Source organism: Camelus dromedarius, chromosome 3 (assembly GCF_036321535.1).
Source record: "Camelus dromedarius isolate mCamDro1 chromosome 3, mCamDro1.pat, whole genome shotgun sequence".
Taxonomy (NCBI): domain Eukaryota; kingdom Metazoa; phylum Chordata; class Mammalia; order Artiodactyla; family Camelidae; genus Camelus; species Camelus dromedarius.
In genome coordinates, this window is record NC_087438.1 from 66,919,443 (window position 1) to 66,943,472 (window position 24,030).

At 38.8% G+C, this 24,030-nt stretch overlaps 1 protein-coding gene across 6 annotated transcripts in view; it reads left to right on the forward strand.

Annotated features, from left to right (window-relative positions):
• Positions 1 to 24,030, forward strand: part of RGMB (repulsive guidance molecule BMP co-receptor b) — a 242,867-nt gene that overhangs the window by 49,062 nt on the left and 169,775 nt on the right. The window lies entirely within an intron of this gene.

Genomic DNA, 24,030 nt, shown 5'->3' on the forward strand with positions numbered 1-24,030 from the left:
TTTCCTATGCACATCACATGACCTGTATGGGTCAGTGGGGGGAACGTGGTTTATGGTAGTCACTCAGAGACAGAGGTAGATAAGAGGCCCTAGCTTCCTACATGCTGCTATCTCGGAAAAGCCTTCACGGTTTATTAAGGTGAAGAAAACAAAGAGAACCACACACACTGTTCTGCGCTCTAGGTCACAGGTGACACGAATTACCTCACATTTTCTTGGTCAGAGCATGTTAGATGTTTGTCTAACTTTAATGGGGCAAAGACATGCAATCCTCCCTTGCTCCCAGAAGGACTGAAGGACCAGCATTATTAGTGAGTAATGTCTGTCATATCCTACGAGACAAATAGGCCTGTCCATTTAAGAGGCATGCTCCACAGAATTTCATTTGTTTACAGCAAAGACATCTGAAGTGAACTGAACTGCAACATTTAACAATTCTCAGGTCATTTGTCACATGGCAGTTTTCTGTCAACTTCATTACCTCATACATCTCCGTATCATAAACAACACTCAGGTAAACTCTCAAACAGCTATGAAATACAGAGAATGAACATAGGTCTCCAGCAACTTTTAAGAGGAATGACAGTCTCATGACACTGACCAGATTTCCCCACAGTGTTCAGAGAACAGCTCCTCTTCTGCCAATTTACTTCAAGAGGCTGCAAGAGCTTTTGGACAAATTCAGTTTCTGGTTTTATTCCAAGAGAAATTCCATGACATTGAATTATTTAGGCCCTCTAATTTTGCTCTGATGATGGTCCCACAAACCTGGACTATCAAAAGTACTGATTATCATTTTTAGGGTGATCGTTTTTCTAAAAGTTGGCATGGCCCTCAGAGTCATATGCAATCTAAAATGCATTATGCATGTCAAGAGGGATATCACTACAGCTGAAACAGGGAAAGCCAGTAAATGGATCTAAAATGGAATTCTTTAAGCTCACCAGTGGTAACATAAAACTGAAGTATAGTCATATTCATTGAGAACTTGAAATTTGGGGATGCAAAATTATATAGACCACTTTTCAGAAAGGACCCTATCATCGTATTATTCTCTTAATTCAGAGCAGGTGTATTTGCTCTGTCTTTAACTTCTGTCGTTTGCATCAGTTTGGGTTATATAGGTGTCAGTTTTATGCACCATGATGTAAACAGCTTTGCTAGTGATAATCTTTGTAGTCTTTTTTATAATGATTATAAAATGATAAGAATGATACTTTGCACTGTGTACTTTTCTTCTAATCGGCTCAAAGCTTATGTCACAATCAATATAATAGCTTTTATATTGCTGTCGCAGGCTTTCATTGACATTCTAACACAAGCAGCTGTCATAAACCAGCTAAAGAAGAATGAGGCCATTATGTCGGTCTTACTGATTCAAACTAAGTGAAAGTGGCCCATATGTCTTTAAGTCCTTTTAGCACAGCTTCAGTTAGAACTTAAACTGTTTATTGAGGAGAAAAATGTTTAAATTTTTCTTTTCATGTATTTAAAACATAATATTCCTGCTCTTATTACAGAAGTATGTAGCCACTGAACACCTCTCAATAGGAAGAGTTCACTTAAAGGATTTTTTCTTAGAAGTTGTCTGTCTTCTGTGCTACCTTGCAGGTCTCTGTGTTAATTGATCTGAAAGGAGATTCCATTGATGATTTCTATCTTAGTCTCACTTAGTGAAGCACCCAGATTTCCTAATCTAGCCACTTCCCTTTACTCACTTTATCTAACTAGTTTGAGACTATTAATCACCTGGGTGTTGAGATTTTATGTCTTAATATGGACTCTCTCCAGGCAAAACTTAAGACGAGGACTTTGATGCATTGGATGCAGGTTTTTAGGGTTGACTTCAAAAGCAAGAGTGAAGGAGCAAGGAGACTGAAACAAGGAAGGAGGAAATACAGATAGAGAGATAGAGATATACATAAATGTGTTTGGTGTAACTCAGCCAGACCCTTGAAAGCATAGAGAGTGGGTCCAACAATTGTTCCATTGGAAGGATGGGACACTGAGTATACCAGCTCACCTGGGGCATTCACATCCAGATGTTCCTGGGCTGGTTTTGTCCATCGGCTGAGCAGGAGCTGTGGCTTTGGAGAGGGTCTCACGTAGAAAATGGGAAGGCACATGAGGAGGCTTTGGTGTAGGATGTTGTCAGCCTGAAGCTAAGATTGCATAAAATAAAGGTTGCATTAAATATTTAAAATTAACTTATCATATCTTGTTATAGAGTATGTGGCATATTGGCATACACAAACTGAAATTGAAGCTTTTTAAAAAAAAGGTACAAAAAAAACCTTTGTGACATGCTACCCAGGAATTACAATTTAGACCTTAGAAACCTCAGAGACAGTCTTGTTACATTGGTTAAGGAAGCTGTAAACCCATTTCTTCCATCATGCCTCCCCTTTAAAAGGGGTATTTGATACCCTTTGGGCATAATCAAGTAGAAAGACCCTGCTGATCTGAAAGACAACTCCGCCTATGCCTATCCTGTGTGACATCCAGCACCCAGACTGCCAATGCCAATGCAGAACCCTCCTCCTGCACCTGGCAGCATCCACCACGCCACCAGAAATGTCACAGAGACACACATGGCAGAGAACAGTTAGTGTATTTTATCAAGTTATTATGTACCTTTATGACTTTATTTTTTGCTCTGGGAAATTGATCAGAAATTATTACAGTATTTCACTTTATTTGTATAAACATGTAACAAATATTTGCACTTATTGTTTGGTTCATGGATATGTTTTAACTCCCCAAGGCAAGGGCTTTATTTTATTTACCATTGTATATCCCAGCACACAGCCAGTAGAAGATAAATATTTTGGAATACAAAATTGTATTCATGACATCAGATGTTGTGAAGGAGAGAAAAAGTCAAAAAGTTCTTTTGAGTACCCACTGTGCTGGGAGTGTTTCACAGAGAGTATCTCATGTAATTCTCACAAGAACCCTGAGGTAGGCACTATTATTAACCCTCTTTCCAATAGGAAAACTGTGATAAAGAAAAATGTAGTACCTGGACCAAAGTCATAAAGCCAGTTAGTTGTGGAATGAGGATTTAAATCTAAACTTCTAGACAGTTGTCTTCTACAGAATATCTTCATAATAGTTTTTCTACTTTAGAGAAGGTTAGAGAGAGGGGATGGTATTTAGGATATGTGAAAACAACCTCTGATGTACCACAATGTCCTTCCTGAATTCAGACACTTCTGGCTGTTAGTGCTGTCTCTTCTACTTGTTTTGTTATACCTTTGCCACTTTCTCATAAGACTGCACATCCACACTCACTGTATGCCTTTCCCTGAGCCACCAGCTCCTACTGTAGATCAATGCAGGCCCTAGACCAAAACTCTTTGAGGCTTTTAAACTAACCTTATAGTCAATTTAAATTCCTGGTGTTCCTTTGCACATTTTTGATTAATTCCCCCTTTCTCAGGTTAGCACCATTAACTCCTAGTATCCTCAAAAGGGAGTACTGCTTAGAATCACAGGAAGACAACAAAATGCTAAAACTGCAGCAGGGATTCTGGTCTGATTGCTATTGTCTTTTCTTCCAAAGCAGCATAACTCAGTCTTTATGAATCTGGACTCTAGAGTCAAAGAGCCCAAGTCCTATTCCTAGCCCTATTCTATGACCTTGGGCAAGATATTTAACCTTTCTGGGCCTCAATTACTTCATCTGTGTAATGGGGATAATACAAGTATCAACCTCATAGGGCTATTTTGAGGATTAAGTTAGTAATTATATTTTAGTAAAACTTAGAGCACAGGGCCCGGCACATAATGAGCCCTGTATATACAAGGATTTGATTAAAAAGAAAAATACCCCATCCAGAAGTATAAATGCTGGATCTTCCAAAGCTGATCTAAGTCTAATCTCATGAATAAATTCTTTGAACAAAAAGAACTTAGGAAACACGAAAAATGCTAATTATGAAAAACCCAAAACAAAATAAATTCCCATATGCCATTCTCAATATGTAACTCCTGGAAGATAAGCTATCTTCAGCATCACTGTGAAAAGCCTTTCTTGACTCTAAAACCTCTGTCTCTTTCTCCCTTTCACTTTCTTTGTATTTCTCCCTCTTTCTAGAGCTATAAACTGTTACTTCAGATTTCTACTATTCTACTTCCTTTGCACAAACATTATCTCCAGAATTAATTCGTTGACAACGGGTTTTCTGGGAAATGGCTGAAGATAAAGATCATGTTAACATCTAGGGGAGAAGTACCACACAATTTGATCCCTGTGGTGTCTTTTTATCTCATAAACACCTTGCCTCCAACAGACAGGACTTGTCCTCTATTCTTATCTTTTTTCCCTTTAACATTGACTGCCCTCACCACCTGCAAAAAGAACACCTTAAAAGAGATTAATTATTAATTTCAAAAAAAGTCACTTCAGACACTTCAAAAGCCAACTTAGGAGGGAGAAAACCCCAAATAACTGGTTGTATAGTCACACTTGCCATTGACTTGATCATTTTATTTATTCTTATTTTCTGTCTTGAAAACTAAAGGGCAGTTCAGTTTTATGGCGTCTGAGATGTAAATGCATATGAGTTTAAGATGTGCTGATGTTAAAATATTTATTGGTTAAATGTGACGGTCATATTTATAGTCTTATCTCCAAAGACCTGTGAAGTGTATATTATTAAATGAAATCTATATTGAGAAGTGTTGTTCTCAGAATACATAATTTGCCTACTTAGTTTCTTTGCACATACCTGTTTTTAGATAAAGAATTTCAATGGCTTCTGGATTTTCAACTATTTTTGAAAAATGTCTGTGGAATTGAGTGTGCAGTAAATCACTATGATTGACAGTTTTGGCATTTCACAGAGGTGACTCTCTAGCACTAACTATGGAAATAAAGAATTTCAACACAAGATACCAAGTCTGTCAGAAATTATGTTTTCCATTTTTTCAAACAAAATATCAGGTCACTTTGGCCCACATGCTCCTTCAAGTAGGTGTAAAAATGACTTGAAGATTATCAACTATCAAGTATTTATAGTTTGGGTATTTGGGATTTTTTTCAAGCTCCAAAGAATTTAGTACATTTGACAAATATTTTAAGTGCTCAAAATGTACAAGATACTGCCCTAGTCTCCGTCAAGATAAAGCAAGCAACTGACCAGAGCTAACATTTACTGGGTACTCACTTTGTGCAGGGCACTGTTCTAAGTTCATCATAACTGTTAACTCATTTAATTTGCCCCACAACCCTGTAAGAAGGGGTATTTAAAAGATAAGAAGACAAGCCTAGAGGGGAAAATACTTTGCTAGAAGTCACGTTGTCTAGTAGGAGGTAGAATCAGGATTTGAACCCAGGCTATCTGACTCTAAAGCAGCTCTAATCATGCTTTATTTTGGCCAGTGAGGAGCTCTCAGTATAGTGGAAGGAAGAAAGGGAGTAGGGTAAAATGTATGAATAATCAGAGAGCAAACCAGAAGGTGTAGAAGTAAAAATGTTATGGCGTAGAAAAAAGGAGGATTTACACTCAATTTTATCAAAACAGAAAAGTTTTATGAAAGAAAGTGGCTTATTGATTGGCACATTAGGGATGGTTTATATTGAAAGAGTTGGACCTGGCTCAAGGCTTTCTCAGCAGAGGGAAAGGTAAGAACTGAGGCACAGAAATGGCATGATGTGAGCTACGTTGTGGGGAGAGCAAATAGTTCAGTTCGGTAAGGTTTGGAATACAGAAAGAACAGTAGTGGTGAGTCAAACTGGAGAGGTAAAATGAGATTTTTAAATGTTGAAGAATATTGAATGCTAGAGCAAAGAGTTTTAGAACTTAGCAATGCCAGGGTTTTAGAATTTCTGAATGAGTGAAATGATTAAAGCACTATTGGGCAAATACTTATCTAGCACTGGAATTTTATTATATTTATCTTCTATTCCATTTTTAGTTTCAAACTACATAAGATGAAATATCTATACTAAGAATAGAAAATAAGAAAAGGAAAAATGGATGTGAGATGTACTTTTAGTAAGACCAAGGTGGAGTTAGTTAACCTAATGGTTATCAAGTTAAATCTGAGTGGTTTGCAGGATGGGCTGGATGGAGGAGAGCTTGTGGTCAGTGGTCATTGGTTCCTCTCCCTAGCCACAGCTTAGAATCACCAGAGGCACTTTTATTATCTCAATGCCCAGGACACATCCCAGACTAATTACATCAGAATCTCTGAGAGTCCAACTCAGATGTCAGTAGGACCACTGCTCTAGTATGTTAAGTGGTGAGGATTTGACCTTCAGGGCTGACAGTGAGAATGGGAAAGAGGAAAGGAATCTGAAAAATAGTTTGAAAGAAAAATCAATGTCCCTTCGAAAATACTTGGAAAATTGTTTCTCCAGCTCCATTCATTTAAAAAACAAAAATCCCTTTTCACATGTGATAAACAAGTTCGGAAAGTTTGACAAGCTTAATCAGAACATAGGGTTCCACTGATGCCAAGGCAAAAGGTGGCCCAGGGTGGGTCACTCATGGGACAGTGCCTCATTCTCCTGTCTGTATGTTAGTTACTAAGGCCTCTCCTATCTCCTTAATAGGGATTTTAGTAGCATCATATGCAATAATACAGAATAAAAAAATGCAAAGGACAAGGCAGTACTGCATTCATGTCAGCTATTACTTTAAACAGAATCAAACTGAGTGGGTTCATATTAAATTTATGTCTACTCCCTGGGGTGATAAACTAACTTTGTGATCCCACAGTATGATTCCATTGTATGAAGTTATCGCTGGCATTTCAATAGGTTGAACCCCAAATTCTAGATCCACTGGTTGTGCTCACTGCTCTGCCAACAGAGTTGGGTTTTTTGCTACTATGCTTAAAATAGCAACAGCAACCAAAGCTGCATATTTTGATAATCACTTAGAGTCATACTGGCACCTTTAACTGAATGAGTGACTGGACAGTAACAGCCAAGAGGTTTGTCTTGATGTCTTTGTGGGCCTTTCCCCTGTTTTATATGGTAACATTCAAATTGGCTACAGTGACAGGGTAGGTATGGTTACTTTACCCTTTGACTACTGACCACTGTTACTCTTAAAAATTCAAGTAAATTCCAATATGCTACCAAACCTTAATTAATTAATTTTCTGTTATATTTCTACCAGCATATAAGGAAGAGAAAGAGATTAGAAAAAGGACAAAACAAGTTGGAGCTGCTCCCTGTAAAACTGTAATGCAGTTTCAACTCACCTCACACCATTACCTTTTGAAATCCTATCCAGTCTCAAAATTATGAATATTAATTATCTTATCCAGTACTTTATGTTCCCAACATGTTTTACAATCACATTTAGTTAATCCTCATAAAATCCCATTGAGGCATGCTAGTGTTAATATTCTCATTTCATAACTAGAGAAATCAAGGTTCAGAAGCATTAAAAAACTTGTGATTGAACAATCCAGTTAAAAAGTGAGATTGTAACCACTTTTTTTCTTTTTGTAGTTCATTGCCCTCCCGAGAAATTTTCATGTTAAAGTGCTCCACCGGACAAGTTTTCTTTCCTGTAACTCCAGGGCTTTATTGGCCCCCAAATCTTTATATTTGGTAATAGGTCACTAAGTAATCAGAGACAGAATTTTTAAAAGGTTACTTAAGTTCTCTGCAATTCAAGCATCTTTTTAAAAAAAGTACTGACCCAGACTGGGATTTTAAAATGTAGAATAGATAAACAAGATTATACTATATAGCACAGGGAAATATATACAAGATCTTGTGGTAGCTCATAGCGAAAAAAAAAATGTGACAATGAATATATGTATGTTCATGTATAACTGAAAAATTGTGCTCTACACTGGAATTTGACACAACATTGTAAAATGACTATTACTCAATAAAAAAATGTTAAAAAAAAAAAAAAAGTACTGATCCAGAAGACCAAGAAACTGGGTCTGACATAATTCCTGAATCACACACTGCTTCACATTATTGAGGTGGTGAGATACTGAAGCCCAAATGACGGGTCCAGGCCAAAGAAAAATTTATAGATGTGTGAAGTCAGTTTTCCCTGCTTTGCCTTATTTTCTTGTTTCTTTCCTCCCAACTGTATCAGTGTTTAACCAACAAAATTTATTTGTTCAACATACTGTTACCGGCAGCCTATTAAGGGTCAGGCACTACATTAAATACTGGCAATATGCAAGGGTGAATAATAAATACACATTCCAACCCTGTGGTTCACAGCTTAGTAGGGGAGATGGACACAAATAGTTCAGACTGCAATGTGCTACATACTGGTGCTGAGTGGGAAGTAAAGTGGGCTGAGAACGTGAAGGAAGTACCAATTAACTGACCAGAGGAAGGAGGGGTGCCTGCAGCAGAAGCCCCCCCCCCCCCCGCAGCTAGGTCTTAAGTGAGAGTATAGGAGGTTGCCAAGGAGAGGACACAGCATATTAAGGGAAAAAAAGAAAAAGTGGCATTCTTTCTAAAGATGCTTAATTACATTCTAACAGGATTCCAAATCATAACTAGAAAGAGCCAGCAGTGTTGTCCTGAGCTGGGGCTTTCTCTGCTACTTTCACTGAATTACCATCCATATTCAGCAGCTCATTATACATTTTCTACTCCACAGCTTAAGCCTCAGTAGTAAGGACCACAGAAACATAGCATGGTGAAAAGATGGATAGTTTTGAAGTTGGGAACCTCAAATTCAAGCTCATCTGTTGGGGGAAAGAGAAGGGAGAGAAGAAAAGAGACAGACAGAGGATATAGAAGAAAAGAGACAAGCCGCGATTGGCATTATTAGTATTTATAAAAGAGTTATCTTGAATATGATCATGTTTGGAGTGGGCCTACGAGGTTATTGTATCAAATGGATTAATGATTGTGAAAGTGCTGTGTGAAGTGAAGAAACTATACCAATAAGTGCCATAGTTATTGAGAGTGAGCTTCAGCCTGTAATGGACATGGTCCCATTTTTGCCAGGTCTGAACGCAGCTGTGCTCTAGAGCTGCCATATCCGAAGGGGAGACAGAAATGAGAGGAGGTCTGGGAAGATCTGAAAGAGTGTATGTGTGCACGGGGGTGTGACCTCCTTCGGCTCTGTTGCATTGCAGAGAGAATTTCCTGTGCCACCTCAGCCATAGCCTGCCTTTCCAACAGGGTATCAAGCTCCAAGTTTACAGTTCCTATCAGGGAGTCTCTTTGTTTGAACAAAGCCTCATTTGTTAGGAAGTGTCACAGATCAGCCTGTATCAGATGCAAGATTGAATGTCCCTCAAGCACAAAGACATGCAAAGCTATGCCAGGATACCAGCAATGGGGCTTTTCACCATGAGAAAACAGATGGTCAGAGTGAAAAAGGCCAGTCTTTATGAAAAAGAAATTCTTCCAACCCACCCCCACCCCCAGGCCTTCCTTCCCCCTTCTCCCCCCTCCCCCTGCTCTTCTTTCACTCCACTGCACTGACAGGGAAACATTCGATATGCTGCAACATCATCTGATGTTTGTGTCCTTTTAATTAAACCAAGAGATCTGGAATAGGGATGCCCTTGTCTTTGTGGAGAAGTGATTTCAAAAAGAAGATAATAGAACCTCTTTTTCTTCAGGCTTTCAAGAGGCTTGTGTGTAATTTGTCCTTTGCAAGAGCAATCAAAGATAACCGGTACGCAATTGATTACGGGCTTTGTGTCCTTTTAATTACTTGTTTCTACACTCTGGTTTGGTTACATGCTGAAAGCAGATCCGGCTGAGTTCTGTCTCAGCTGTAGTGCTTTCTTTCGCTTACATGGTTTAATAATAAAGCTATTAGTAAGCCACTACCACGTAGAACAATCCTATCAGACTGGGATAGATCTTGAATCTTGCCTTTCTTTATTCTTCCAATAGGTTATTAGATGTTTTTATGGAAAACAAGGTAAAAGAATGCTACATCATGGCTTAGCTATACAAAAATATTCTACAATTTCAGGAGGGTAAAGTCTGCCTTATTCCCAAAGTAGAGTTCACAAGGACAGAAGGATTCGAATTTATATAGCAGGTTTTTAGTTTTCTAATTGACAAAGATAGGAATACATTTTTTCTTTCTTTTTACTAAACACTATCTGTTGACTGATAGAACTCAATTCTTTTGAAAAACCATGGGGAAAAAACTTCAAAAGTTAGCACAATATCTAGATCAGATTTTTTGTTTGTATTCCATGTACTGAAAATGCTGTCAAATTAGTAAATGCCGGATGAAAATATAGGAACAACTTTATTATTATTTTATGTTCTCTACCTAGAAGCTGAGAGAGGTAATAAAGGAACTCTACAGTGATAGAAAACTGACAAAATGTCTATGTCTCTGTTTACTTACCTGCTACTAACTTATCCCCTAGAAGGAAAGAAAATCTGAAAGTTGTAACCACATCAGAGAAACCCATCTAATTTTAACATGTTGAGTCTGAGACTACAGCTGCTAAGACAGGGAATGAATGGAAAGCTCAGTGTCAGCCAAGGGAGGCTGACGTGGGGTTCTAGGAGGTGAGCGGCCCAAACGAAAAAATGCACGAGGAGTTGCCATACCGCCGGACAGAATTCAGCCGGAGACACCATGGGGTTAACAACACTTTATTGCCACCGGGAAATGAGCACCTATGATGCACCTGTCCTGCTTTTATCTGTTTTCTGTCAGCACATGTGCAGACTGAGTTTCTTTGTTCATTAGGCTTACAGAGTATCTCTAGCACATGCATACTTCTATTTTCTTTGTTCTAAATCTTATATAATTGACACATGCGTCGAGCAATTATTTACTGCATACTACAAACGTGCTCTGTAGTTGTGGCCTTGGGTCCCACGGCCTTAACTCATCTCAAGACCAGCTCACACTCAGCAAAGTATATGATCCCCACTAAGGATTTGGAGGCCCAGCCTCCTGCTTTATCAAATCTCCATAGATGTGAGCTCCCTGAAAATGAAGAAACCACCTCCACACTCTGAGAAAACCTTTGAGTCTGGATCCCCACCTACCTGCCATGCTTCCAGAGCCTTTAAGCATCACTTCTGCCTTGGCACTAGATTCCTCCTCCTTCCCAGAAGTGCTCTCTACTTTACTGGCATGTATCTGTCTATGAAGGATCCAATGTGTCCTCTGCAACATGGGAAGCATAGAAATTTACCTTCACTGAAGTATGGTTCCTTCTGACAAAAAGCTTGTAGTCTAGGCAAGGAAATGAGTCTTGAACAGGTGAAACAGTCAATGAAAAGTGAACGTGAGCGTTCTACCTTCAAAGAGAAGGAAATGAATATAGAAAGAGCGGGCAATGAGACCTCATAGACTTTGTGGGACATAAGCTGTGCTGAAGCATAAATGGATATAGAACAGCCTGGGGAAGGCCAAGAGAAGAGAATGGATGCTGGCATGCCTTCTTGAGGCAGTGATGTGTAGGGCGGGAGGCATGCATAGGGAGAGGAGGAAAATTAAAAAGCATTTGTAAGATCAAGCTGATCACAAAGACTTTTAAACGTCAGACGTCCTTTTTAAAAAAAAAAACAAATATTTATTCACTGCTTTCTGTGTGATAAGTGTTGAACTAATCAATGGAAAGTATAAAAGGAATAAGATACAGTCTCTGCCCCCATGAAATTCACCATCAGATGGAAAATACAAACTGAGCCTATCAACCATCAGAAATTACCTTGTATCTATATGCCGTCCTAGCAGACATTCATAATTACATTAATAAAATAATACTGTTTACTTGACATGTTTATCTTATAGCCAATATAATGTATTATCTTGCAGACAGCTCTAACATATGTCCCTGTGTTATGCTCCTCCATTGTTTATTAATACTGTTTCATAAATCCTGCCATGTATCTCTCTTCCCCTTTCCAACTGTTTTCTTCCTTCAGCATTTTCTGTCTCCATTGTCACAGAATTTCACTTAGCTCTTATTGGACTTCTTCTCTGATGTTTCACATGATGAGAGTTCTTCTACAAGTTTCAGTCATTTGCACATTTCCTAAAACAATTAAAGATTTGATTATATACATATATATGTACACACACACGTATACGAGATTTTTAGAATGCTGGAGTGTTGATGTGATAGCCACAGTAATCTGATCTTTGGGAAAACATACCAAGCATTATAAACACACAATTTAATGAAATATATATCCAAGCACTGCGTTTATATAGTTCTTATAGTAGAGTAATGAGTTTACTGTGGGAGTACAGAAGGATGAGCAACTAGCAAGTACATGGAGGCAAATTTGATATAGATCTACTTCTTTGGGTGCAAAATGGGTATTCATACAATATAACCTAAAAACAGACATTATAAATTCCCTGTCTTCTCTTCCTTTGGTGAATCTTCTATATTATTTAAAAATGCAGTATTTCTGGTTTCCTTCTCTTACAAATGCCTGCCCTACAGAACGTGCATTGTTGGTGGGCTCTGATGCATATCACTTCGCAGCAGAAGTCACTCTGCCATTATACTGTAATTTGCAGCCAAGCCAGCTTTCAGCTGGTGCCTTGTCCTTGGGCTATCATTCACTGTCAGGGCCTCTTCAGGGCACACCAGCTGTTCTCTTAACACAGAGAAGGAGGGACGTAGTCATATGTCACTGATTCCCAAGAAAAGCCTGCCTTGGCCACCATGGTTCCTCCTTGGTTCCAGGGCTGATAATCATGTGTTTGGGATCAGGGCTGCCTCTGGGTGAACTTGTGACGTTCCTTAGTTAATATCCATTTCCCCTTGGCCCCTGCTCTTTCCCAGGCCTCAGGCTGGACTTGGCAGTTCCAGAACTTACTCACGATAAGGAAACCGTCTTTACCCTCTCTGGATAAGGGTTCAATCTATAGAACAGTGATTTTCAATTGAAGGGCTAATACTTACCCACAAAATATCCCTCACATGTGTGCATGTATACATATTAATACACACAAATGCCAAATTTTGCCTACAATTTCAGGTAATTTATGCAGTTCTCCTCAGAGCCAGCCTGAGATAAGAAACCCTGTCTCAACTTTGTTCTCTCTTTTTTCTCTTTCTTTCTATCTCCATCCTTTCCCCCATTTTCTCACACTTCATTCTCTGATAAGAAAAATACACTATATTCTAAATCATAAGAAAGTGTTCAAAAATATTTTTAGTAGGTTTTTTTAAAATCTTATTTAGTTTTTTAGAAAAGGGTCAACAATATAACTGATTATAGAGCTGGTTAAAGCCAAACTTTGACTAAAAGGAACCACAGATTTACTTCTCCTGAACCTCTGCTCACACAGCTACTGTTGAGACAACTGCAATGAACTTGTTTTGTGAAACTTCAGGTAGGGCTCGTAAGGAGTTCTGAAGAGCAATTTCATATTTTTCTCCTCTTTGAGGGTAATTAAATATCAATTTAGAGAGACTGATGGTTAAAATGTCCTTCCCTTTGGACGGAGCAGTGGTGATTCAATTTTAACAGCTGCTGCCTGCCTCCCAATGATTATGTTTTCAAGAAGCACCATTTGTTTTATCGCACAGCTGCAGGTGGTGCTTGCTCATCTGGAGGCAGGGTTCTAAAACAGCTAACTCAGTGTGTCTCTCCTCCTGGTGGCTTCCAAAATGGCTCTGCCCTCCTCCAGGAAAGGGAAGAATATAGTTAGAAAGGTTAATAAGAGCATACCATAGGTAAAATATGTGCAAAATAATAGAGAGATAAAGGAAGACTTAAAAAAAAAAAATACTACATTGCCATCCCATTCCAGCATGCCATACCAAAAAGTGTTATATATCTCATTTGAGTGTTTCATAAGATAGATTACCTCTGAAATCCTGATTAATTCCACGTGATAAAATATTTTAAGTGATCTTATCATTTCTGTACTAAAAAAAATTGAATTGAAAAAATGAGCAATTGCATTGGATGATGCCTTAGCTGACCTTGGATCTTTGTTAGGATCTTGAAAATAATCAACAATGAAAAACTTTTTTAGGCCCTTGAGTGGAAAGTTTTCAATGTGTGACGAAAGATCAGGCCATGTCAGTCCTGTATTCTAAAGCAAAAGTGACAAAAACCTAATGTATGTGCTGTGATACAGTTGGTGCCTATTTTAAACATTGCTAATTGATTATGATCATGTATCTTTCTGCTTAGCCCATACGCAGTCTCACAATCCTTCTGGACACAGTTATACATGCACTGTGTGCCAGCTGTTTGAAAGTGACAGATGAGATAAAGCTCATTCACTGTTTCTGTGCTAGATCATTGATAGAATCACTGGGTCATTGCAGATGCAGAAGCCTGATGATACCTGTTTGTACCTGTTTGATATTAGATTGAGGACAAGGGTCCAGTGTAGCTGCTTCTCCCTGCCATGTGACAGGGACCAGGGTCGTTAACCACAGCCTGTGGGCCACATCTAACTACCAAATGTTTTTGTAGATAAAAGTCTGCTAGAAAAATGGCCACAACCATTTTTTCATGTATTATACACAACCGCTTTCCCTGCTTTGGGTTACATAAACCAGTAATTCAACAAGCTAGTCTGAGTTGGGTCTTTTCACTTTTATTCAAAAATGACAGATATTCCAGAACTTTGGATTCTGGTTTGGCCACCATGGGGATCATTATTTCCTCCAAGGACTTCAGAATTTTCTATAGTAAGGGAAGAAAAAAATAAGAGCCTGTGATTGGCTTATAGATCCCAGTGGCATTTGTATGTTGAGAGCCATGAAATCATGCCCCTAGCACTGAAAACAAATGCAATGTGATGCAAAGCAAAGCCAGGGTTCTATTCCCTTCCTGCTTCCCCTACTTCCTATCAGCTCCCCCCACAATTCTCACATGGAAATTTAAGCTTGGCTTTTACATGTTCTGGGAGGCTTTTTCTAAGACAGAGAAGAATACTCCCTGGTGAGTTTCCTGATCAAACACATGCAAAATCTGTCTGCGATTCCTGGAACAGCCTGGCCCTCAGGGTCACGAATGCTCTGATAAGGAAGTATGCCTGTTAACACAGCACCACATGCGATTATAAATTTGTATTTGTAAGCTGCTGTATACATTTATGTTTAAGTCAGCTATGATAAACTCTAGTAATTCAATGGCATTCAAACAATAAAACTTACTGTTCGTCATCTTTGTAAAAGATCAAATCAAAATAATTCCTTCAGGAGTTTTAGGACAAGAAAGTAAAAGTGGGGGTGAGAATTAATATTTCTTGAACACTTCCCCTGTGCTAAGCCCTGAGCTTTATGCTTTCCCATGCACAATTTCATTTATTCCTTGTAACATCCTGTGACATAGAAATGATTCTGTTTATTGTATTGTAAATTTCCTGACATGGACGATCCCAGAAGACGGACTGGTCACAATTCTGCTGACTGAAATAATGAAACCTCACTTTCATCATTAAAGAATGTTTTCTGCAGAGAATAAGTCCTATATTGCTGTGCAATGCCATAGGTGTTTTTTTTTTTTTCTGTAGTTCCAAAATTCTGGTATCAGAAGGAAAGGTAATGAGAGGAATAGAAAAAAAAAGGGGGGGAAATGGTAAAGAAAATGTTGAGAAAGGAGGCAACAGATAAAGACCTGGGAAAGAAAATAGATGGGTGTTATTTCTCATACTTGAGCTATATTTCCCAAAGACATCCCCCACCCCTAGCTGAGGAACCAGATGAAACCACATATGTGTTAGATGTGAGCAGATGTATATTCCACAATATGTGTGGGGAGAATAAAAGTCCTTTGATGGGAACTTCAAGCAACACAGTGGCATCCTGGTATTACTTAATCCCACCATATCTGGCACGCACAGGACAGATTTCTCAGAGGTTTTGCTGTGGCGAGAATAAAAGGATTCCCAACAGGAAATTCCTGCTGAGATTCTGTAGCTGTGTCTGTTGTGAAGACAGCAAACTCAGCTTAGGCGACACAGCACTGTAGAATGGCTAACTGCTCACTTAACATGTCTGCTCCTTTGCAAACCCATGTGAACTCACCTTGGAGGGTGATATTGCTGGGACTGAACTCTACACATAACAATGAAGACTTGACGGCAGTCCAGTGGAGGGGACAAGAGGTCAAGGGCAGGCTCTGCCTCTTTAAGAGTCTTTCCAAGTGACTGGCAAGTGCTCAGCATTTCCATCCCTGCCTGGTGAGGAAAGGAGAGGAACTGCAACCATATTCCACTGAGACAGACTTGGTGGGTATCTTCCAGCTTTATTCAGCATATTTTTCTACCAGTTGAACTTTAAAGCAACACATTTGACAAAACCAGCAGATATAATGCAAATAATTTGACTGCTCTTACTTTTTCCCAACTTAACACATTTCAGCAAATGGCAGATTTTAGCTATATGATGTTGTAATCAAGGGTTTTTGTTTTCTTTCTGCAATCTGGATTTGACCAATCCAGAGTAGCAGTTAAATTACTTTCTCTTTAGGATGTTTCCAGAATTCACTAATCCCTAACAACCAGTGTTTCTTCTACACTGTCTCTTCCAGTAGTTACAGGGAGAGGGGCAAAGCATGAAGTCTGGAGCCAGGATACCTAAATTCACATTCTGGCTCTGCCACTCTGGAACTTGGGGAAGTTAATTAGCCTTTATAAGCCCCAGTTTTACTCATCTGTAAAGTGGGGGGAATCAAATGGGGGGAATCCTGCCTTGTAGGGTGTTTAAGAAGTTAAGTGAGCTAATGCAGTCAAAGCACTTAGCAGAGTGCCTTGAATAGCAAAGGAAAGTTTCTCTGTCCCCTCTACACCCCTCTCCTCACTTCTCTCTCATGCACACACACACTCTCTCTCTCCATATATATATATATATATATATGCTGTTTTAATCATTTTTTTCCAGTTGTCAAAATGTTTTATGATGGTCTTTTAAAAAAATCTTGTAAAAACTTCTCATTTTCCCTTTATATTTCAACAGTAGACAGCTTTTTCTTTAGAGCTGAACAACTTGAACCTAGTTCCCCTTCCCATGATCTATGACTTCTAAACCATTTCTAATTGAGTGTTTCCTAGCTCCCTGTGATTCCAACAATAGACTGTTACTATTTCCTTCTATCTTGTAATGCAGTATCCTTCCCTTTAGAGCCAGCAGTGGGAAAAAGAATGTAAGAGGATAAAGTACAGGTGGAAAAAAAGGGAAAGAAAAAGTAAAGAAAGCTAGATATATACCATGTTTTCCTGGCTAAAAGATTACTATACAAACTTATCCTGGTATCTCACTGTGGTGATTGAGATTAACCGTCTATTTGATACTTACATCACTTGCATCCAAAAAAAAAAAAAAATTACAATTCTTTTGTCTTCAGATCCTATTTTAGTATAGCTATGCATACTTTTACACTTAGTAATTAATAAATCGTAAACTGTTAGATGGCTTTAATAGAAAACTAGATCCATTAAAAAAAAAAACAAAACAAGTCTATCCCTGCAAATAGCAACACCTTCTTGAAGCTTTCTGCATAAAATGACTTATGTTCACAAAGTAACTCCTGCAACTAGATGAGTTGTTTACTTTTGGGTATTCAATCCCTGCAGTACTTGATCAGGAAAAAGAAAATGACTACAAATCAAAGTAAATAGAGAGAAAAAAAAAAGAAAAGAACGAAAAAGAAAAAGGAAAATGACTCTGTTATGCTGAAGACTTCAGTGTGAAATCCTCATCATCCTTTCAATTCACTCTGAATTAAATTAAGCCAGTGGTGCATGACATGTACTGAAGTTGGATCAGCAGTACAAGCTGTACAGATGTGCCCATCTGGTATGCAGGTGTTTGCACAGATATTCCCCAGACAAACTTCCAGAGGGGTGGCATTTTTGTGGAGCTGGCTCCACACTAGTACGAGGAAAGAAAGAGGGGGACCACCCACTGATAATGGTACCACTTCCAGGTTGACCACATACCCTCAAAGAGTGGTTCTTAAATTTCATATGCATCAAGATCTCCTGAGGAACTTTATAAGAATGCAGACTCCTAAGCCCCTCCCCCCAAAATTGACATTCAATATATACCTATGGTATGTTCCAGAAATCTGCTTTCAACAAACATTCTAGGTTATTCTAATATAACTGTTCCTTATCTGTACTTTGAGAAATATTACCTTAAGACACAGAATAAAATGGATAAAAGAACGTCTAGAAAGTAAAAGACACTTTTATCCCATAAAGTTTGCAGCCATTTTCCTAGTTATGTGAGTACCACCTACAGCATTCATGAACATGCTAGAATATTTCATCAGAAAACCAGGAAAAAAGAGTGTCTACACAAACTCTGGATATTATCAAACTATTTAAAATAATGTGTGTCTATTTATTAGGTCCTATACCTATAAATGGAAACAAGGCACAACTCAAGTTTGGGGTGCCAGTGATACCTAGGTACCATCATGGGCCTTTGCCCAATTTCACATGATTCCTTTGACAACTGGTAACATATTCTAAGTATTGGAGTTCAGTGTCTTTCTGTGACCACCGTCAGGTATGAACAGATGTCCCCCAAAGATTCTTCTCTGAAACAGCTCTCAGCAACCAATAACCACCCACTTACTCACTTATCCCAAGATTGGGAAACAGAAAGTAAAGACAGACCTTGGGAACATTCAAGAGCCATATCTTATAAGTAAATTTGGATCCTCTTGAGTTTAGACTTTCCTTAATAGGTGATGAGAAGTCATCGAAGCATTTTGATTAGAGAAACATCATCTTTGCAATTATTTCATAGATTCCACATAGGCTATAGACTCTAAAGATTTTATAATAATGTATATGAAAAGATTCTGCTGAAAATAAAAGGAATATGCATTAATAACACCGATGTGATAAAATTACAAGTCATTAACACAATTATTCACACATCAATATACTCCTCCCTCATCTAAAGTAAAGGGAAAAAAACAGAATGTAGCATTTCTCATTAGCCTTAAGAATACATTTCTAAGAATAATGTCCATTCAATAAGTATTTATTTCATGCTTGTGTTATGTTAGGCACTGTGCTAGGTGTTGAGGAGCAAAACAGGGAGGTTCACCACTTTCAAGGTGTTTACAGTCTGCTGAGACAGACACTGAACAAACAAGCTGTGGGTTTTCCACATGGCTCTTTGCTATCCCTGCTATTCCTAGCAATGTGGTACTTTGACTCCTTTTAAAATATAAGGCTTTTCCCTATTCCACCTTTTTTTAAGACCTCCTAAGCAATCATCAGAGGTCTCAAACTAACTGCCTGCAGACCTATTTTGTTTGGCCCACACAATGCTGAGGTCCACTTTTTTTTTTTTTTTTAATTTGAATTCATTGCCAAAATAAAATAAGAACTTCTAATTTCTCTTGAATATTTGGCTCTACTGGACCTCAGTTTCCACAAAGCAACAAGTGTCTGGAGCTGCGTAGTAGCTGCCTTTTTCAGAAGTAATGTGTTCCGTCCACTTGGCCACATTTAAGCCCAGTCCCCATCACCTCCTGACATGCAGACCAAGGGTCTGCTGGCAATGATCATCTCCCTTGAGTTGCTGTTTTTCCTACACCTGGCTCAGCTCACTCATCTGCGTTACTTGCCAGACTCTCCTAGATAGTCGAGTTTGCAACTGCCACTCTACAGAGAAGAATTTTACAAAATCCTCTTCATCATGTTCCTTACCCTGGTTCTGCTAGTCACCGAGTCTGTAGACTAAGTAAATAATCAAATGGTGTTCATCATTCTATTTATTTATTCAAATATTTCCTCAGCTTCTCTTTCCAATGGTGCCTTTTCTTCGATCCATTTGGTGCAAGCAAATCAGATTACTCACTGGTTAGCCCCAAATATGACCTGCTATTTTTTGTTTCATTGTCTTTAATCCTACTAGAATCTCTCTACCTATAACACCTACCAGCTCCTCAAATTCTGATTGTCGTCAGGTACAGTTCACATCACCCACCTTTTCCATGAAGCCATCCAGACTTCCCTAGCTGGCTGTGGGGCAGCCTCCGCATGAGCTCTCACACACCTTCCTGAACCTCTGTAAAGGCCCTTGAGCTTTTCACCCCGCAACACAGCTTTCTATGTTTTAGCTCCCTGAAGGCAGGAATCCTGTCTAATTTATCTGCCTTTTCCCATTAGCACAGTGCCTAGCAGAAAACAGTAATAATTTGCACAACAAACGAAGGGAGATTCTACTTGAAACTAACAGAATAGGAATGCACTGAATGTATTTAACTCCATCTAGGAAACTGATAGTTGTTTTCAAAGCTCAGGCTGCACCGATGGGCACTTGTTTGGGGCCTTGTTTTGTATTTATTTGACCTGTTACTCCTTGCCCTTGCTTTCCCATACATGTGTCCTGTGGAAACATGCTCATTCATTCCATGTGTTTGCAAGTCCCTGACTTAGTAATCTAGTCCAAGAGGTTTTCTCTTTTTTCTTATTAAAATGTTACGCAAAACGACTTTCATTCTTGGTTCCAAACTAGAGCTGTAACAAAATTGGAGATTTATCTTGTTCTTACCTGACTGTAAACCCTTAAGGTCAAGGACTCTTAGGCATCATATCATACACTGTGAAATAAATGTTTTTGTAACAAGTGCCTTTGATTTATATTTAGAATCTGGGCATTGAATTCTAGAGCCAGAATGTATCATTGTAATTTTGGAATGGATGCTACTTTCTACCCACTGTGAAGGTAACATACTCTTCTCTAAAATGAGAAAAGAAAAGCAAATGTGAAGGTGGAGAAGTTAAATTTCTTAAGCAAGTTTTCACACAGCTAGTTACTGGAATCCTCTGGATTACTTAAGTTGTGAATGGAATGAGCAGAAAATATAAGTGCATTTTGAAAAATTATCTGATATGTCCACCCACAGCTCTAGGCAAGGGTGTCCTGAAGTCACCAGTCATCCATTCAGCTGCTCAATTAGCACTTCTTGAGAGCTGTGTGCTAAAGCACCCAAGGCACACCTGCGAAATTTCCCTGTTCACTGCTTATCAGTTTCACTCTTGAGGTCAAAGCAGATTAATTTTTTCTTTTTGTAAGGCAACCTTTCAATCATGACCTTGCCTCCAACAATGTTGACTTCATGTTCCTGGTCCATACCTTCTTCTGTGTCAGCCAGCCATTTTAAAATAAAAATAAATAAAAATAAAATAAAACAATTCTCTTCTAGAGGGTAAAAGATTTCAGAGCTTCAGGAGCCCACAGGCAGATCACTTACAACTTCCCAGCATAGCCACAGGTGTCCAGCTTGGCAAATTACAATGCACAAGCCTGTTTTTTAGTTCCAGCCTGTTTCATACTCAGGCTAGCCCAGATATTTTTCTTATTCTCAATTTTGGGGGATACCAGATCCTTTCTGGCTAAATCCCAGGCACAATGCCCTAAGCTCAAGGCACAGCTTCAGTTCGTGGCATGGATTGATGGGAAACCCCTATGCTGGGAGCTTCTCCTTTCATTGTTTCTGTCACTAGACCCTCTTGAGTGCCTGTCTTAAGCACACAGTCAGATCTGTTTGCGCCATTCCTGTCCCCTTCTGCTCTTAATTCAAGTTTCATTTCCTCTCTCCTTGCTGTTGCCATGCAGATTCACTAGGTGTCTTTCTCTCCCAAACCTAGCCAATCACATGTGTTAGTCAGCCCAAATGCCTCTTAATCTTCTGTCACTAAATGGGAGGCTCTTCTTACGATTGGTGGCGAAAGCCTCGTGTTTCTAATCTAGAGGATAAAGAGGTGAACAAAGGCTAAAATGAATTTAGGAAGCATTAATGTACTTTGAATGAGGAAAGTTAGCACAAAGTGGAATGGGGAGAGACCTACAGTCACTAAGTTTAGAATATTAGTTATTCAGTCCGAGTAATAAAAAGCAGATTCTATGGCAGTATCTCTCGAAGTGTGGTTCAAGGGGCTGCCTGTCTCAGAATCAGTTGTGGGAAGTTGGGGGTGAAGGAGGGGAGAGGGCTCTACCCCAGTTTGAACCAAAATCTCAGCATCTACTAAGAATCTGAGTTTCTTACAAACTCCCATTTCTTTTTCTAATGCATGTTCAAATTTGAGAACATTGTACAATGTCTCTATTGTCCTTTAAAAGCAGTTATTTCTCACTGAGTATCTAATATTTAAGTATCTTCTATACTCAATGCAGTATTTAATAGGTGCTCTTATAGGCACTAGAGATATAGTAGAGAATGAATGGACAGGTTCCTTCTTTGAGAATTTTATGGTCTGCTGGGAAAACAGAGATCTGTGGTCATCACAGCAAGAAAATAAAGTGAAAATTAATGAAGAGTCCTAGCTACTTCCAGGGGAACGAAGATTATATACACACACACTCAAGTGCATTTATCCATATGTATTTTAGGTGCATATGGATAAATGGAATTTATCCATTTATGGAATTTCTGTATTCACATACAGTAAGAAAACATAGCATGAGAAATTGACAAGTTAGAATGATTAGTTTATGTTCTTTTGATTTCCGGAAGTCACTTTAGAATATTATAAAGATTCTTCTGGAGTCTTTTTAGAATATAACTTTAAAGGCTTTATGTATAGGCTATAAAAAATGTATCTGTTCTTACTGAAATAAAAAATTTAAATATAGAACAGTGAGAGAAAAATTCTTAGTGATGGCCATAAATCTTTACCCACCCCATCACAAAAGCAGCACCAGGAGAAAGCCTATGAACCAGCACACAGGCACCAGGGCACGTACCCAGACTGCACACAGGCAGCTTGTGTGCACATGGTGCTCCAGCCTTCAAGCCAAACATTTACTACCAAGACACCCCTAGACTCACTTGAAAGTGCTGGTTCCATGCTCCACATTTCACTAAAATATAGGGAGAGTCACAAATGAATGCTTTGCTGGATTTAAATAAAAATTCATGTGGTTGGGGGGGGGTGTAAAAAGCATAAAAGCATCTGTAAGCCAGGCTGCCAGCTTCACTCAATTTCTTTGCTTTTGCACAAAGACATGTTTTATTTGAGGGTGTGAATGTATGTGTGACCAACACGAAAGCTGAGGACTTTAAAATCAGCCAGCAATCCTTGGGCCATTTCAGCTGTGTTTCTACTTCACAGGGCCTCCAGGGGACCGCTGGGAGCAGGTGTGAATTTCCAGTTTATTAACAAGTTAAGTCAGTGTTGCTGTGCATTTTGAAAGACCTAATAGACTGGCCGATCTCAGTGAACATAGAGTAGCCTGGCACCAGAAAGACACATAAAAAATTAAAATACTACCGTTATTACTATTAGAAACAGCACCTGTTGGCTGTGTGCTGTATTCTAGGCATTGTGCTAAGTGATTTAGAGGCATCACCAGGTTTAATTAACTGTTCAGATAAGTTAGTAAAGATGTTTTTCCTGGATCAAGAGCATTGAAATTACAGCTGACTATGAGGATCCAGCCTATAACAAAGAATCTCTAGGTTGTCTTCTCCACATACTGATTTAAATACCTTGCTTTGCTTTGCTAACAGAGCTTCAAGTTTGGGTCATGCCTATCTGCTGACTATAGTGTAACCCATGAGGCTTGATTATCCACGTCAAGTTTTCAGAAGGCTGTAATCTCCACCATGGCAGGTAGAATGTTAACATTCATTTTTACTGTCTTGAGACAACACCAGAAGGAAGGAAACAGAACATAAAGTATTCATGATAGACAAAATTTAAGAAACTATTTAGTCCAGGCCTGTAATTTTTAATTAAAAAAAAAAAAAGAAGAATGAGGACCAAAGACATAGTCTGATTTGGAACGTTCTCCCATATTTCCTTTTGTATTCAAGTTTTTGCTCCAACCATCTGGCTTTTGACACACAGTTCTTAGTCAAATAGAGCTCATCTAATGTTTTCATCCTTTCTCGAACTTTTTTCCCATGGTGTCAGCTCACAGGACTGAGGGACCAGATCAGCCACCCAGTCTTTCTGTAAACGATAGCCACTGAGGCATGCTCAGAACCATAAGTAATTATAATTGTGGCCAAATGGAATGATTTTATAACTTGGAGGTGTTATGTTTAGTTGCACTAAAATTGCATTATGAGCCTGGGATATAATGAAGCTTTACTGACAAAAAGAAACTACATGTAAATTATGACTCCCATTCTCCTGA